Genomic DNA, 15,463 nt, shown 5'->3' on the forward strand with positions numbered 1-15,463 from the left:
TCGTTTTTGGAAATTTATGTTATTGGCATGAAGTTGTTGATAGTAACCTATGTACTATTCATCTTTGAAGCACCTATTGTAATGCCTATTGTTTCACTTCTGATACTGTTTATTTGCATATTATCTGTCTTTACTGTTTAATATTGGGAATAATTTCATAAGTATTAGTCTTTTCAGAGAACCAGCTTCTAGTTGGTCAGACTTGATTCTGCATGTTTGTTTGCTGGTTCATTGAATTTTGCATTTATTTTTGTTATTCATTTCCTCCTATGTTTTTAATCTTAGCATTTTCTCTCCTAAACCTGCCAGTTGAATGCTTAGCTTATTGGTTTGGAGACCTTCTTATTTCAGATGAAACATTGAAAGTATAATTCTCCTTTAATATTACACACCCCACATGTTTGGTTGTAAGTGCGGTCAGCCCTCGCTATCTATAGCTTCTATACTCAAGGACTCCACCAACCATGCATGGTATGAAAATATCCAGAAAAAAGTTACACTCACACTGACCATGTGCAGACTCTTTTTCTCACCACTGTTCCCTAAACAATAGTATGAAAAGTATTTACAGAACATTTATATTGTATTAGGTACTTCAAGTAATCTAGAGATGATTCTAAGTACATGGCGGGGGGCCTGGTATCATGGTATACAGTTAAACCTCTGCTTCTGACACCTGCATCCCATATCCAAGAGATGCACCTAAGGAAGGCAGCAGAGGATGGTCCAATTACTTGTTTGTTTACCATGCATGGGAGAAGACCCAGATGGAATTTTTGGCTCCTAGCTTTGTCCTTGGCCCAGGGCAGTGTGGCTATTAGGGGAGTGAAACAGGAGATGAAAGATATCTATCTTGGTCACTCCTTTTCTCTGACAATCTGCCTTTCAAATAAATAAATAAATCTTTAAAAGAAGATTAAAGGGCCAGCATCATGGTATAGTGGATAAAGCTGCCACCTGCGATGCTGGCATCCCAGCATGGTTTGTGTCCTGGCTGCTCCACTTCTGATCCAACTCCCTGCTAATGGTCTGGGAAAAGTAGTGGAAGGTGAATCAAGTGCTTTTGTCCCTGTACCCATGTGGGAGACCTGGAAGAATCTTCTGGCTCCTGGCATCAGCCTGGCTTAGCCCTAGCCAATGCGGCCATCTGGGGAGTGAACCAGCAGATGGAAGTTATCGCTTTCCATCTCTCTGTCTTCATTTCTCCACCAACCCTGTAGCTCTGACTTTCAAACAAAAAAGAAAAAAAAAAACAGGGCTAATCAGAAGACAATGCATTACAATTAAAAAAAAAAGAATGTAAAGTATTTGGGAGTGTATTGCATATATACAACTATTTTACATAAGGGACTTGCCTTGGAATTTGGTATCTTTCAGGAATCCTTTAATCAGTTCCCTGCACATCCCTGTACATCTAATTTTCATGATTATTTTTTCTCAGACCCATTAGCTTTTTTTTTTCTTTAGTTCCCAGATGTGTGCAGTTTTTCTGTGTATCTCTTCCTCCATATTTTCCAACTTAAATGCACACAGGAAAGAGAATACAGCACCAGTCTCTGGAGTTTTTGAGACTGACGTTAGCACGTAGTAGCACATTTTGTGCTTGAGCAGGGTGTGTATTCCCCAAGTGCTTGGCTCAAAATCCAGTATAACCTTTTCAACCAAGAGTGTTCACTGTTTTTTACAATTTCTAATGATTTCTTCTTCTGCTTGATTTGTTGATTATTGAAAGAAGTGTTTTAAAAATAATTTTGTTATATTAGTGGATTTCCCCACTCAGGTCTTTTTATTTATGAATATTAACATATACATGTATGTTATTTAATTGATTTTTAAAATTCCAGCTATTCTTAGAAGTTTTTGTATTTTATTTGAAAGTATTAACCCATTTTTATACACTGTGACCACTGAAACATTTGAATTTATTCCTACAACTTTATTATGTGCTTTTGGTTTGTCTTACTTCTGATTCTTTTGTCTCTTTTTTTGCTTTCTTTTGGATGGCTTTTCTTTTTTCCATTTTTATTTACTACTTTGTCGGAGTATGTCCTGTGCGTATTATTTTAGTAGTTAAACTAGCTGTTTTAGTAAGTGCACCTAGTTTAACAAAGTCAAAATTTAATTTGTACATTTCCCATCCTCCCGAGCAGCTACTGGGATGATTTCACTCCCAAATCTCCCCCTTCCATTGTTACATGTTACTTTTGTTTGTTTCCTTTTTTTTTTTTTTTTTAAGATTTATTCATTTATTTGAAAGGCAGAGTTATAGAGAAACGGCATTGTGGGCATTTGGCATTGTTTGTGTATACAAAGGCTGTTGATTTTTGTGTGTTGACTTTGCAGCCTGCTACTTTACCAAACTCTTCTATGAGTTCCAGTAATCTCTTGGTGGACTCTTTTGGATTCCCCTATATATAGAATCATGTTGTCTGCAAATAGGGATAGCTTGACTTTCTCCGTTCCAGTTTGTATTCCTTTGATTTCTTTTTCTTGCCTAATGGCTCTGCTAAAACTTCCAGGACTATACTGAATAGCAATAATGAGAGTGGGCATCCGTGTCTGGTGACAGATTTCAGTTGGGAATGCTTCCAACTTTTCCCCATTCAGTAGGACACTGGCCATGGGTTTGTCATAATTTGCCTTGATTGTGTTGAGGAATGGTCTTTCTATACCCAATTTGCTAAGAGTTTTCATCATGAAAGGGTGTTGTATTTTATCAAATGCTTTATCTGCATCTATTGAGATAATCATATGGTTTTGTTCTTCAGTTTGTTAATGTTATGTATCACATTGATTGATTTGTGAATGTCAAACCATCCTGACATACAGAGGATAAATCCCACTTGGTCCAGTTGAATGATCTTTCTGATGTGTTGTTGCATTCTATTGGCTAAAATTTTGTTGAGAACTTTTGCATCTGTGTTCATCAGGGAAATTGGTCTGTAGTACTCTTTCACTATTGTGCCTTTTTCAGGTTTAGGAATTAAGGTGATGCTGGCTTCATAGAAAGAATTTGGGAGTATTCCCACCCTTTCAATTGTTTTGAATAACTTGAGAAGAATTAGAGTTAGTTATTTAAATGTCTGGTAGAGTTCAGCAGTGAAGCCATCCAGTTCTGGGCTTTTCTTTCTTGAGAGGGTCTGTATTACTGATTCAATATCTGTCTTGGTAAAGGGTCTGCTTAGTTTTTCTGTATCTTCATGGCTCAACTTAGGTAGGTTACATGTGTCCAGGAATCTATCCATTTTTTTCTAAGTTTCCCAGTTTTTTAGCATACAGCTCTCTCTAGTAATTTCTGTTAATTCATTTTTTTTTTTATTTTTTGACAGGCAGAGTGGACAGTGAGAGAGACAGAGAGAAAGGTCTTCCTTTGCCATTGGTTCACCCTCCAATGGCTGCCGCGGCCGGCGCGCTGTGGCTGGTGCACCACGCTGATCCGATGGCAGGAGCCAGGTACTTCTCCTGGTCTCCCATGGGGTGCAGGGCCCAAGTACTTGGGCCATCCTCCACTGCACTCCCTGGTCACAGCAGAGAGCTGGCCTGGAAGAGGGGCAACGGGACAGAATCCAGTGCCCTGACCGGGACTAGAACCCAGTGTGCCAGCGCTGCAAGGCAGAGGATTAGCCTAGTGAGCTGTGGCACCGGCCTTGTTAATTTATTTTTATTTCTGTGGTGTCTGTTGTTACATTTCCTTTTACAGCTCTAATTTTATTGATTTGACTCTTCTCTCTCCTTTTTTGGGTTAGTTTGGCCAATGGTGTGTCAATTTTGTTTATTTTTTCAAAAAATCAGCTCTTCGTTTTGCTGATTTTTTGTATCTTTTTTTGGTTTCAATTTTGATGATTTCTTCTCTGATTTTAATTATTTCCTTTCTCCTATTAACTTTGGATTTGGTTTGCTGTTGTTTTTCTAGATCTTAGGATGCATTGATAGCTCACTTATTTGGTGCTTTTCCAATTTCTTGATATAGGCACTTCTTGCTATAAACTTTGCTCTTAACACTGCTTTTGCTGTATCCCATACGTTTTGATATGTTGTGTTATTTTCATTTGCTTCCAGAAATTTGATTTCTTTTATGACTCACTGTTAATTCAGAAGCATGTTGTTCAGTCACCATGTGTTTGTATATGTTCTAGAAGTCCCTGAGTTGCTGATTTCCAGCTTTAGTGCATTGTGGTCCAAGAAGATGCATGCTATGATTTTGATTTTTTTTAAGTTTGCTGAGATCGCTTTATAGCCCAGCATGTGGTCAATCCTAAAGTTCCATGCACTGGTGAGAAGAATGTGTATTCTGCAACTGTAGGAATAAAAGTTCTGTAGATATCTGTTAGGTCCATTTCTTTTATTGTGTTGATTAACTCTGCTGTTTCTTTGTTGATATTCTCTCTGGTTAGTCTGTCCATTACTTAAAGTGGGGTTTTGAAATCCCCCATTACTATTGTATTTAATTCTATGTCTCCCTTTAGATTCCTTAACATTTCTTTTAAATAACCAGGTGCCCTGTAATTAGGTGCCTATACATTAATAATAGTTTCATCTTCTTATTGAATTGCTCCTTAATCATTACATAGTGCCATTCTTTGTCTCTTTAAACAGTTTTTGTGTTAAAATCTATTTTGTCTGATATTAGGATAGCTATACCAGCTGTTTTTTGGTTTCTGTTAGCATGGAATGTCTTTTTCCATCTTTTCACTTTCAGTCTGCATGCATCTTTGCTGGTGAGATGTGTTTTTTTTTATAGGCAGCAAATAGATGGATTTTATTTTGAATTCGTTCAGCCAGACTGTGCCTTTTAACTGGAGAGTTAAGGCTATTTACATTCAGGTGACTATTGATAAGTAACATCTTTGCCCTGCAATTTTTACATAAATATTCCTTTTTTAAAAAAATCTGGATTTTCTTTATACTTTTACTGAGAGGTTTTATTCTTTTACCTTCTTTCATAATGATGACCATGTTTCTGTGTTCCTCTGTGCAGCACATTCTTAAGCATCTTTTGCAGGGGTGGACAGGTGGTGACAAATTCTTTTAATTTCTGTTTGTTTTGGAAGATAATTATTTCACCTTTGCTTATAAATGAGAAGTTTGCAGGGTATAGTATTCTGGGTTGACAATTCTTTTCTGTTAATAATGGCAATTTATCTTGCCATTCTCTCTTAGTCTGTAGGGTTTCTGATGAGAAGTCTGCTGTGAGTGTAATTGGAGATCCTCTGAAAGTAATCTGGGGTTTCTCTTGGGCACATTTTAGAATCTTTTCTTTATGTTTTACTGTGGTGAGTTTGATTACAATGTGTCATGGTGAAGATCTTCACTGGTGATGTCTATTAGGAGTTCTATGTGCTTCCTATACTTGGATGTCCCGTTCTTTCTCCAAATTGGGGAAATTTTCTGTTATTATTTCACTAAAAAGGCCTTCTAATCCTTTCTCTCTTTCCATGCCTTCAGAAATTCCTAGAGCCTGTGTTTTGGGTCTTTTAATAGTATCCTGTAGATTATCAACAGTGTTTTTAAGTTTTCTAATTTCTTCTTCCTGTGTTTGGTCTGACTATATAATTTCCTGTGCTTTGTCTTCTAAGTTGGATATTCTTTCTTTTGCTTCACTAATTCTGTTGTTAAGGCTTTCCATTGCATTTTTTATTTGGTCTATTGAATTGTTCATTTCTAAGATTTCATTTTGATTTCTCTTTAAGATCTCAATTTCATGGGATAAATTTTCTTTCATGTCATGTATTGATTTCATTAGTTCATGCATTTGTTTCTGATTACTTCTAAGTAATCCTATGATCAATTTTTTGAATTTTGTTCCTGGCATTTCTTCAATCTCATCATCTTCACAATCTAATATTGAAGTGTTGTGTTCTTTTAGGGGTGTCAGGTTGTGTTCCTTATTCTTGTTTCTTGAATTGGTATATTTGTTATTTGGCATTTCTGGAGATACTTGTTGGTTTCTTTATTCTTTCACTGTGGCGGCTTTTATCTTTGTACTGTGCCTCTGCAGATTAGTGGAGTGTCTGCTCTCACTGAATACCTGGTTGTGCTCAGGGAGCTCTGTTCAGTTCTCCAGGATGAAGGGCATTTCTGAGGTGACACACCCAGGTTTGGCATGGTAAATCTCTATCTCTCTCTCTCTTTTTTTTTAATCAGAGGGGAGGTTTGTTCTTGTCTGTTGGCATAGACTCAGCTGAGCCCCTCTCCTCAAAGGAGACCAGTGCCTGGGTACTTGCCCCTGTGGGTATGTTATTTGTCTGCTCTGCCACAAGGACCACACGAAGAATCTGTGCATTCCTCAGTGTAAGTTCAGATTCTCCAGCAATATTCCTCACCAGGTAACCAGGGAGCCCTGAGAGCATGGAGCCTCCCACAGTGACTTCCCGAAGTCCCAGCCACACCCTGAGTCCTCCCATGCAGCCTCAGTGTTTTCACAGTCCTAGCACACAAGCCTTCCACAGTCACAAGCACCCAGCCCTCTGTCTATTCTCCCCACCAGAATCAGGAGTCTCTGCTTGAATGGTTGCTGAGTGCTGGCAACACAAGCTGGCGAAACTGTTTTATATGTCCAGAATGGCTCCTTCTCTCTATCAGCCTGTCACAGGGTGATCTTGGAGAGAGAAACATGCTGCCCCCGACTTTCTTTTTTCTCCTCTAGTTTGGCAGGTATGCTGTCTCCCATGGGGCTCCAAGCCAGATTCCCTCTAGGCTCTTCTTGCAGGTTTTTTGCCAGTGGCTTGGGCTGCTGCAGTCTGGTCTCACTCTCCAGCGCTGGTATGTTGGCTCTTGGCTGCTGTCATCCTGAGTTGTGGGCGTCCACGCCCTCCACGTAGGTCCTCTGTGTTCCCCTAATTTGTGTAGAGTTTCCTCTGCTGTTTCTCCCTAACTCTCCATGAGACTGCATTCTTTCCACTTTTTAAAAACTATCTTCTCCTAGACTAGAGCAGTAAGCTCCCTCCCTGCACCACTATCTTAATCTAATCCCTATTGTTATTTTTTTAATTTACTTGACAGATATAGTTAGACAGTGAGAGAGAGAAGCAGAGACAAAGGTCTTCCTTCTGTTGGTTCACCCCCAAAATGGCCCTACGGCTGGAGCTGCACCGATCCGAAGCCAGTAGCCAGGTGCTTCTTCATGGTCTCCCATGTGGGTACAGGGGCCCAAGCACTTGGGCCATTTTCCTCTGCCTTCCCGGGCCATAGAAGAGAGCTGGACTGGAAGAGGAGCAGCTGGGACTAGAACCTGGTGCCCATATGGGATGCTGGCGCCACAGGCGGAGGATTTACCAAGTGAGCCATGGCGCTGGCCCCCCCATCATTATTAAAAGAGGGTTTCTCTCGCGTTGATCTCTAGACCAGTAGTCACTGTTCTCTGCCTACCGAGGACATCCTGTTTCTCAGAGAAGCCTTGCCATGGTAAGCCAGCAATCATTCTCAAGGCAATCTGTGTTCCATCACTGCTGCTTTAGGAACTGTTCCATTTTCTTTGGTTTTCACCAGTTTCACCATGATGCCTCGGTGGTATATCCTAAATGTGACAATTGATAATGGTATCTCTTGGATAGTGCTTCTTCTTCACTTTGTCTTTTATCACGTTTCAGAACTTGGATTAGATTTGCATAAAACCTTCTCACTCCCTCTTCCATGTCTCTTAACCTCTAATGCATGCCATCCATCTGTTTATCATTGGATTGTACTCAGAATATTTCCTTGTCTTCCATTTTCTTAATTCCTTCTTCAGCTCCAAGGCATTGGGCCAAATGTGACCACATGTTGTCCCCTTCAGCTGTTGAGTAATGTGCTGGCACTGGGAGAAATCCCAGGCCTTACAATCTGACATCTTGTCACCCTTTATGTGAAGGTCAGACTTCTTGGGATTAGGCTGAGAGATAATGGATTTTTTCAAAGAACAGTTACAGCTGCCATAGAACAGTGCTCTACCACTTCGGGCTTATCCTGCTTTTTCTAATAGACACCTAGTATTTCTAGCCAACGCTTTGGTAGGTAATGCCAGGAGTCCAGCTGAGTTACTTCCAGTATCTATTCCCATCGTTTGCTGTATCAGGGGATGAAATCAACAATTACAGGCTTCAGGCTTTCAACAAAACCCATGATTCTATCAGAGCATTGATAATGGTTTCAGGACTTGGATCAATTTTCCATGAAAGTTTCACACTCCATCCAGACCCAGTACACATGCTACTTTCTGTCCTTTCTTCCCATCCATATCAGTCAGACACTGAAGGATGTCTTTAGGCTGTTCTCCTTGGCACAGACCCCCTTGGTGTTAAGTGGTATTAATCAGAATCTACTCAAATTGCTGATTTATACTACCATGAAATCTATAAACCCAGTAGATTTTTTGAAGTGATTAGCTGGTTACAACTGCAAGAAAAGACGCAAAGCAGCAGGAGAATTCTGCTGACCCTTGTCCCATTTTTCTTCTTCTATTAAGTTTGATGGAACGTTTGGTCTCTAACTGAAGCAAGAATGGAAGGCATCCATAGAGGAAAATAAAATATTCTGCAGTGGAGGAGATTTTGGGGGTCTTTGGAGAGCACAGGTGTCCTCCTTGGGGGTCACTTAGCTAGTCAGGGTCCTCCTCACACTTCCTTAAGGATTTCTGTTGGATGCTTGATTCCGCAGGCTCGAATCTTTACTAACTGAGTAGTGTGGATCTTGCTTTAAACTGGCTACTAGATCATTGGTGCCATGATCTACCTTCCCTTTTCCGTTGTCCTTTGAACAGCACTGATGTGGCGTCGGTCAAGTAGAGCATCATATTTCTTTATCCTCAGTGACTGGCTGAGAATTGGGCTTAAGATTTAATGGGAAACACCTTGCAAATTATTGATACTATCAGAAGAGATACAGGGCTAGGATCTGCAAAGATGTAGGTGGAAGCTGAAGTGCCCATCTTGCTTTGTGAGAATGGAGCCAACACAGGGGAAGTAGAGGGCAGATAAATAGAGACAATGGAGCCTGGTGATCCTTTCACGGCATCTGGATCTAGCCATGCCTGAAGCCATCTCTCCTCTGGATTTTTCAATTTTTCAGTTTCACAACTTAGTTAATTCGTGACTTAGAGAGTCCTAATATGTTTTGATCAAGGCATCCCTGGAGTCTAATCAAGGTACTCATGTGATCCTAGTACTTAGGAAATTTTCAGCTTTTAATTACCTTACTTTTCTTTCATAATGTTGTTAGTCTTAAATGATCTACACATTTGGTGGAGCTACTCAGATATTTCACTAGTTTGGAGAGATCTCTTGATCTGTTTAGAATGTATTAAATGGTTGTAAGGTAATTGGAGAAAATAGCTCAAACAAATAAAAATCAAGGATCCAGTTTAAGTAACAAGAGGTGGTTTAGGATCCCTAAGTGCTGTTATTTTGGTTGGTTTTAAGAAGCTCATTTGGGAAGAATTCAGACATTTTGGGGTGAGTATAAACTGTGATAACCTTATGAGATCACTCACCCCAACAAAGACTCTAATTTTAGCTTAGACAGAGACAGGATGAATGAGTAATTACTTAGTAGATGATTCTTGACAAATAATATAGGATTTCAAAGATGGGTTTCAGCCTTGATGGAGAATGCCAAAGCTCTGGGAACAAAGTGAACATTTACTTGATAGGAGAACAACTGTAACCTGATCCCAGCTGAGGGTTTGCACAGGAGATCTCTGGTAATAACTTGCAGATAGGCTGGGCTCTCTGCAGCTCAGAGGTTCACAGCCTCAGCCCTGTACCCACATGAGGCAGAGCAATTCTGTGTGCATGGGAGGATGTTTAATACTGTCCCTTGCCTCTACTCACCAGACACCAGTGGCATGTTTTACCCTGGTTAGGCAACTAAAAATGTCTCCAGACATTGCCACGTGTCCCCTCCAGGGAAAAATCACCACTTTACCTAACATTCTTTTGCTTTTACTGTCCATCTGATGCTGGACTGCCCATCGTGCATATACTGACAATACCAGGTAGCTGGTTGCCACCTGTGCTATTTATTTATAGAGAGACTATGTCAGGCACCAAGAATGTGAACTGGAGAAACAGGCAGACCTGAGTCAAATCTTAGCTGTTCCCAGGATGAGCAATCTGGTCAGTTGCTTTATTTCACCTAGCTATAGTTTGCTAATCTGTGAAAAGGATATAATAATTCCCTAATGAAAATGGTGGTTTGGAGTGAGATGAGAGTTAAGTGTTTACTTTAGAAATAGGACATTGTAAACATGCAATGAAGGGTAGGTGAGTTAAGTTTTGTCACTGTACGCGGTTTTTGGAGGTAGGTATGCAGGTGGGAGAGGAGCTTCAGTGCATTGGAGAAGGTAGGAAAGGAACTGATGCGCCAAGGAGTATTAGACACCCTTATTGCCCTGAAGATTTATAATCTCAGTAGGGAGATAAGATTAACACATAAGAAAATGTGAGCTACAGGGCCAGGCAATCCTTGGTAGGAGCTGGGATCTCCGAGAATAATCAGGAATTGGGTGTGATGGGAATGATTGATGAGAGACCTCAGGGCCACTGCTTTGCTGGCACCTTGATCTTAGAGTTGATTTTGGAATTTTTCACAGTCTCCAGATTCACAGACTCTAAAACTATGAGAAATAATAAATGCCTGTTGGAGAAGATATTGTCTATAATATTCTTTAGGGCAGCCTGAGCCTATATCAAGAGTCCGTAAAACTTGATGAATTAGACCTCACTAAAATTAGAGGTTTTTTTCTGTGACAGACTATTAAGAAGACAAAGAGACAAGCTGCAGATTGGACAAAAATATTTGCAAAGCATATACTCCAAAAAAAGCTGTGATGTAGTACAGATAAATACCCCTTAAAACTCCATAATAAGAACAGTCAAATTAGCAAAGAGGCAAAAAAGAAATTTCACTGAAACAGCAGGAATTTCGTTGAAGAGTCTATATGGATGACATACCAGCACATGAAAAAATGACCAACATTACCAGACACTAAGCAGTTAAAATGCATTAATCTTTCAGAATGGCTAAAATTTCCCAAAAAATGATACCACCAAATACGGGAGATAGCATGAATGAACTGGATCACTCCTACACTGTGTGGTGGGAATGTAAGGCGACACAGCCAGTGTGGACAAAAGTATGGGCATTTCTTATAAAATGGAACATGCAACTATCATATGATTCAGCAATTGCACCCTTGAGCACTCCAGAGAGATGAAAACTTGTGTTCATATGAAAGCTTGCACATAAATATTCACAGCAGCTTTATTTGTAAGAGCCAAAAACTGGAAAGCAGCCTACATGTCCTACAGTAGGTGAATGGGTAAAGAGACTGTGGCACATCCACTCCATGGAATATAACTCAGGCATCCAAAGAAGCTAACTATTGATGCACACAACAACTTGAATCAATCTCAAGGGAATTATGTTGAGGAGAAAAGTTAATCCCCCAAATTATATACTGCTATGTGGCTATGAGGGAGAGGGGGAGGGGGGGTGGAGAGGGAGAGAGAGAGAGAGAGAGAAAGAAAGAAAGAGAGAGAGAAAGAGAGAAAGAAAGAGAAAGAGTGAGTCTTCCATCTGCTGGTTCACTCTCCAGTTGGCTGCAATGGCCAGAGCTACGCTGATCAGAAGCCAGGAACCAGGAGCTTCTTCTGGGTCTCCCATGCTGGTGCAGGAGCCCAAGGACTTGGGCCATCTTCCACTGCTTTCCCAGGCCATAGCAGAGACCTGGATCGGAAATGGAGCAGCTGGGACTCGAACCAGCATTCATATGGATGCTGGCACTGCAGATGGTGGCTTTACCCACTATGCCACAGAGTTGGCCATGGCTCTATTTATATAACATTTATTAGTTGACAGAATTATAGAAGTAGCCATATTAGTGGTCACCAGGAGTTAGGGCTGGAGTGGGAAGTAGGTATGGCTACACAAGGGGTGTTTTTCTGTATCCTGGCTGTAGTGGTGGATACATGAACCTACCCATGTGATAAAATAGCACAGTACTGAAAACATGCACACACACACACACACAGGAAGAGAAATGAGTACAAGTGAAACTGGAGAGCTTTGAGTATGACTGGGGATTTTTCTCCATGTCAGTATTCTGGTTGTGCTACTCCACACATTACTATTGCAGGGAACTGGGTTAAGAGTATAGTGGATCTGTTTTATTTCTTACAGTTGTATGTGAATCTATAATTATCTCAAAAAAACTCTTAATTTTAAAAAAAGTATAACAATTCAACTATCCATCCAACCATCCTTTAATATTAAGTTCCTACTGTGTTCTTGCTTGGGCCAAATGACCTAGTGAATGTCTCTCATGAATTTCCAGATGGTTCTATAAAGCAAGGAGTATGGCAATCCTTACAGCGTCCTTAGCTAATACTAATACAGCTGTGAAAATCACAGCTAATTGTTGTATAGTGCCCACTATGTGGTACACATTCTTCTTACTAATTAAAATGAATTAACTCATTTAGCTTCACTAAAACCAAGCAAGGCAATCACCTTATCCCCATTTAACAGGGAAAGAAAATGAGACTCAGAGAGGTAAAGGAGAGGTAAAGTGAGAAGCCAGGATGACCACCTATTCAGTGCAAGAGGAAGGATTCCCTCTAGACCATCTGCAGAGTCCAGGGATTGCACCCATTGCCCTTGTGGTGGTCACCACCTGACCAGTGCAGTATTCGTAGCATGAGTTTTGTGAGTAAGGCGTTTGAGTTCCTGCCTTTCTATCTGGTACTGATGAATGAATGGCCAAAGGCAACCTTTCATCGTGTGATGCTTTGGTTCTGGACAGAGCCAGAATTTGGTTGCAGCTTCTTGGGTTTGCAGAATGTCTCCCACTTTCCACACTGCACAGCTTTCTTAGATCTACCCAGTGCTTAGTGCCCTTAGGAAAGTCTGTTCCCATGACATCAGGTGGGAGGTAACTCCTCTTGCTTTCCACATCCCAAGGTACCTTTCCTGTATCCTCTTGGGTGATGCATCTTGTCTTAAATGCTTTTCATCTGATTTCCGATATCTAGCACTGTGCCTTGTAGACAGCAGGTGCTCACTAGGTGCTGAATGAATGATATGTAAAGCAGAATCTCTCCCACAATTTTGAGCATTATGTGTAGGTGAGCAGGTAAACTCTAATGATTTTTTACTTTAATTCCTTTGTTTTTCCACCTTTTCCGTAGCTTTAGACTTCATAAAAGTCTGAACCTTTCTTGATTTGTGTATGTGCTTTTGTGTCTGCCTCTGTGTGTGTGTGTGCTTGTGTGTCTCTGTATGTGTTCTCATGTATCTGTGTATGCATGTCTATAATGCATGTAGACATTTGTGTGCCATGTCCCCATGGTGCTGAGAATGGCACTATGTGAAGTATCTGTTGATGGAAAGATGACCTACACGGAACTTGTTTAACAAGACCCCTGTGTCCTCAGTGCTGAAAGAAGGACCAAGTCATGATGTGGAGGGCACTAGGATTATTCCCATTAACGGTTTGATTTGGATGGCCTGATTTCTCCCAGGCCTTGGGTTGGTTCCAGCATACATAGTTTGCACTCCCATAAAGAGACAGGTTAACTGTCCAGTTGTGGTGCTGATCATGCAGTCACATCACCCCAGCGAAGCTGCCGAGTACTAATAAATTAACAGAATAGAGGTTTTTATTGATTATATTCCAGGGAGGCTGCTCTGGGGAAAAAAATTCAGCGATGGCAGGAGCCAGGGGTCCCCAGCCAGTATGTTTTTCTGTGCCTGTGTGGTGTTGCACCAATGGTAGCTGTCAAGCTGGGAGCTGGTATTTCTGTTTTTATGATATACCAAGACTGACATGAAGATCTTGGTAAGCTCTAGCTCATTTAGTTCTCTATAACCAGATGAGCGCGGTACTATCATTGCCCCATTTCACAAGCGTGTAAACATAAAAGAGTCCATGAACTTGCCCACAGTCACACAGTGAAGGAGGGGAGCGGATTCCAACCTGTGCTTCTCTGCAGCCAGAGATCAGGCCTGCTGACAGCTGGGCGAGTCCTGCTCCTCCATCAGCACCCCCCCACCCCACCCTTGCCCACTGATGTCTCTCTGGCTGCACAGGATAGTCTCGCTCTGGAGGGAGCTGCGTGGCTCCTTGGCTGGACTCCCATTGGGAGGCACTGTAAAACTGCCTCTGCTGAGGCCCAGGCTGGCAGCCCCCACCAGTTTTGGCAGGGAAGGGATTTGGCCTCGAGCCCCAAGGTGCACCTTGAACCAGGGGAGGCTGCGTGCAGCTGCCTCTGACTTTCCTCGCAGTAACTGCTGCCTGGCCCCTCCCTCCCAAATCCTTGGGATTTGTTTTATGTTTTCCTCAAAGGATCCAGGGTGAGCATGACGCCGGCACATAAATCTCCATCAAGTAGGAGGGCCAGAGGGAGGACAGGTCAGGAACGAGCAAGCCCAAACACACACGGAAGGGCGCCCAATTCACATAACCCTGATCTGGGGCAGCCCAGCTCCCAGGAGGCCCCCTCCCAGGCCTAGCGCTCCAGGACCAGGCAGTGTCCTGCCTTGACGGAGGTGGTGTGTCCAGCTGTTGGTAACAAAGGAAAAGAAGGAAGAAGAAAGCAGATGTCGCTGTCAGGTGTTGCTGCCAGCTCCCTCATTTGTCAGAACCCTCTAGTGCTGACTCAGTTTTTGAGACATGCATGGAATTGATGCCCCAGCAGGGCGGGGTCCAGGCAAACTGTGAGGTCGGCACGTCTCCCACTAGCATTACTCCTCTGCCTCTGACTGCACAAATCTAAGCAGCTCTCATCTGTCCCCTCCCTAAACACTGAAAGCAAAAAAGAAAGAAGAGAGAAATTCAGTTGAACTGGTCTGTGTATAGATACAGGCCTGAACTATAACAAATATTGGCTGTTGGAAACCGAGTGGTTCACAAGTTTGGGAACTTTGGAAAAGTTGTAATCAACCGGTTACTTTCTATATGGGTGGCCTGACTTTCTGCATCGGTTCAAATTAGAATCCAGTGCCACATTGCCAGGGAGCCCGACTGTGGCCACCTTTTAAATGGACAAAACATTACTCCTGGTCATTCTTTTTTTTTTTTTTTTTAAGATTTATTTATTAATTTGAAAGAGTCACACAGAGAGAGAAGGAGAGGCAGAGAGAGGGGGAGGGGGAGCCTTCTTTCCGCTGGTTCACTCCCCAGTTGGCCGCAATGGCTGGAGCTGCGCCGATCTGAAGCCAGGAGCCGGGAGTTTCTTCTGGGTCTCCCACATGGGTGCAGGGGCCCAAGGACTTGGGCCATCTTCTACTGCTTTCCCAGGATATAGCAGAGAGCTGGATCGAAAGTGGAGCAGCCAGGACTCAAATTGGTGCCCATATGGGATGCCGGCACTGCAGGCAGGCGGCAGCTTTATCTGCTATGCCACAGTGCTGGCCCCTTTCCTCATCATTTTTTTTTTTTTTTTTTTTGGACAGGCAGAGTTAGACAGAGAGACACAGAGAAAGGTCT

At 41.9% G+C, this 15,463-nt stretch overlaps 1 long non-coding RNA gene across 1 annotated transcript in view; it reads left to right on the plus strand.

The window, feature by feature from the left end:
- The window catches only part of LOC127492328 (uncharacterized), a 130,816-nt gene that overhangs the window by 65,572 nt on the left and 49,781 nt on the right, over positions 1 to 15,463 (plus strand). The window lies entirely within an intron of this gene.

This window comes from Oryctolagus cuniculus, chromosome 10, assembly GCF_051225735.1.
Source record: "Oryctolagus cuniculus isolate XC-2025 breed Fujian yellow rabbit chromosome 10, ASM5122573v1, whole genome shotgun sequence".
Lineage (NCBI taxonomy): Eukaryota > Metazoa > Chordata > Mammalia > Lagomorpha > Leporidae > Oryctolagus > Oryctolagus cuniculus.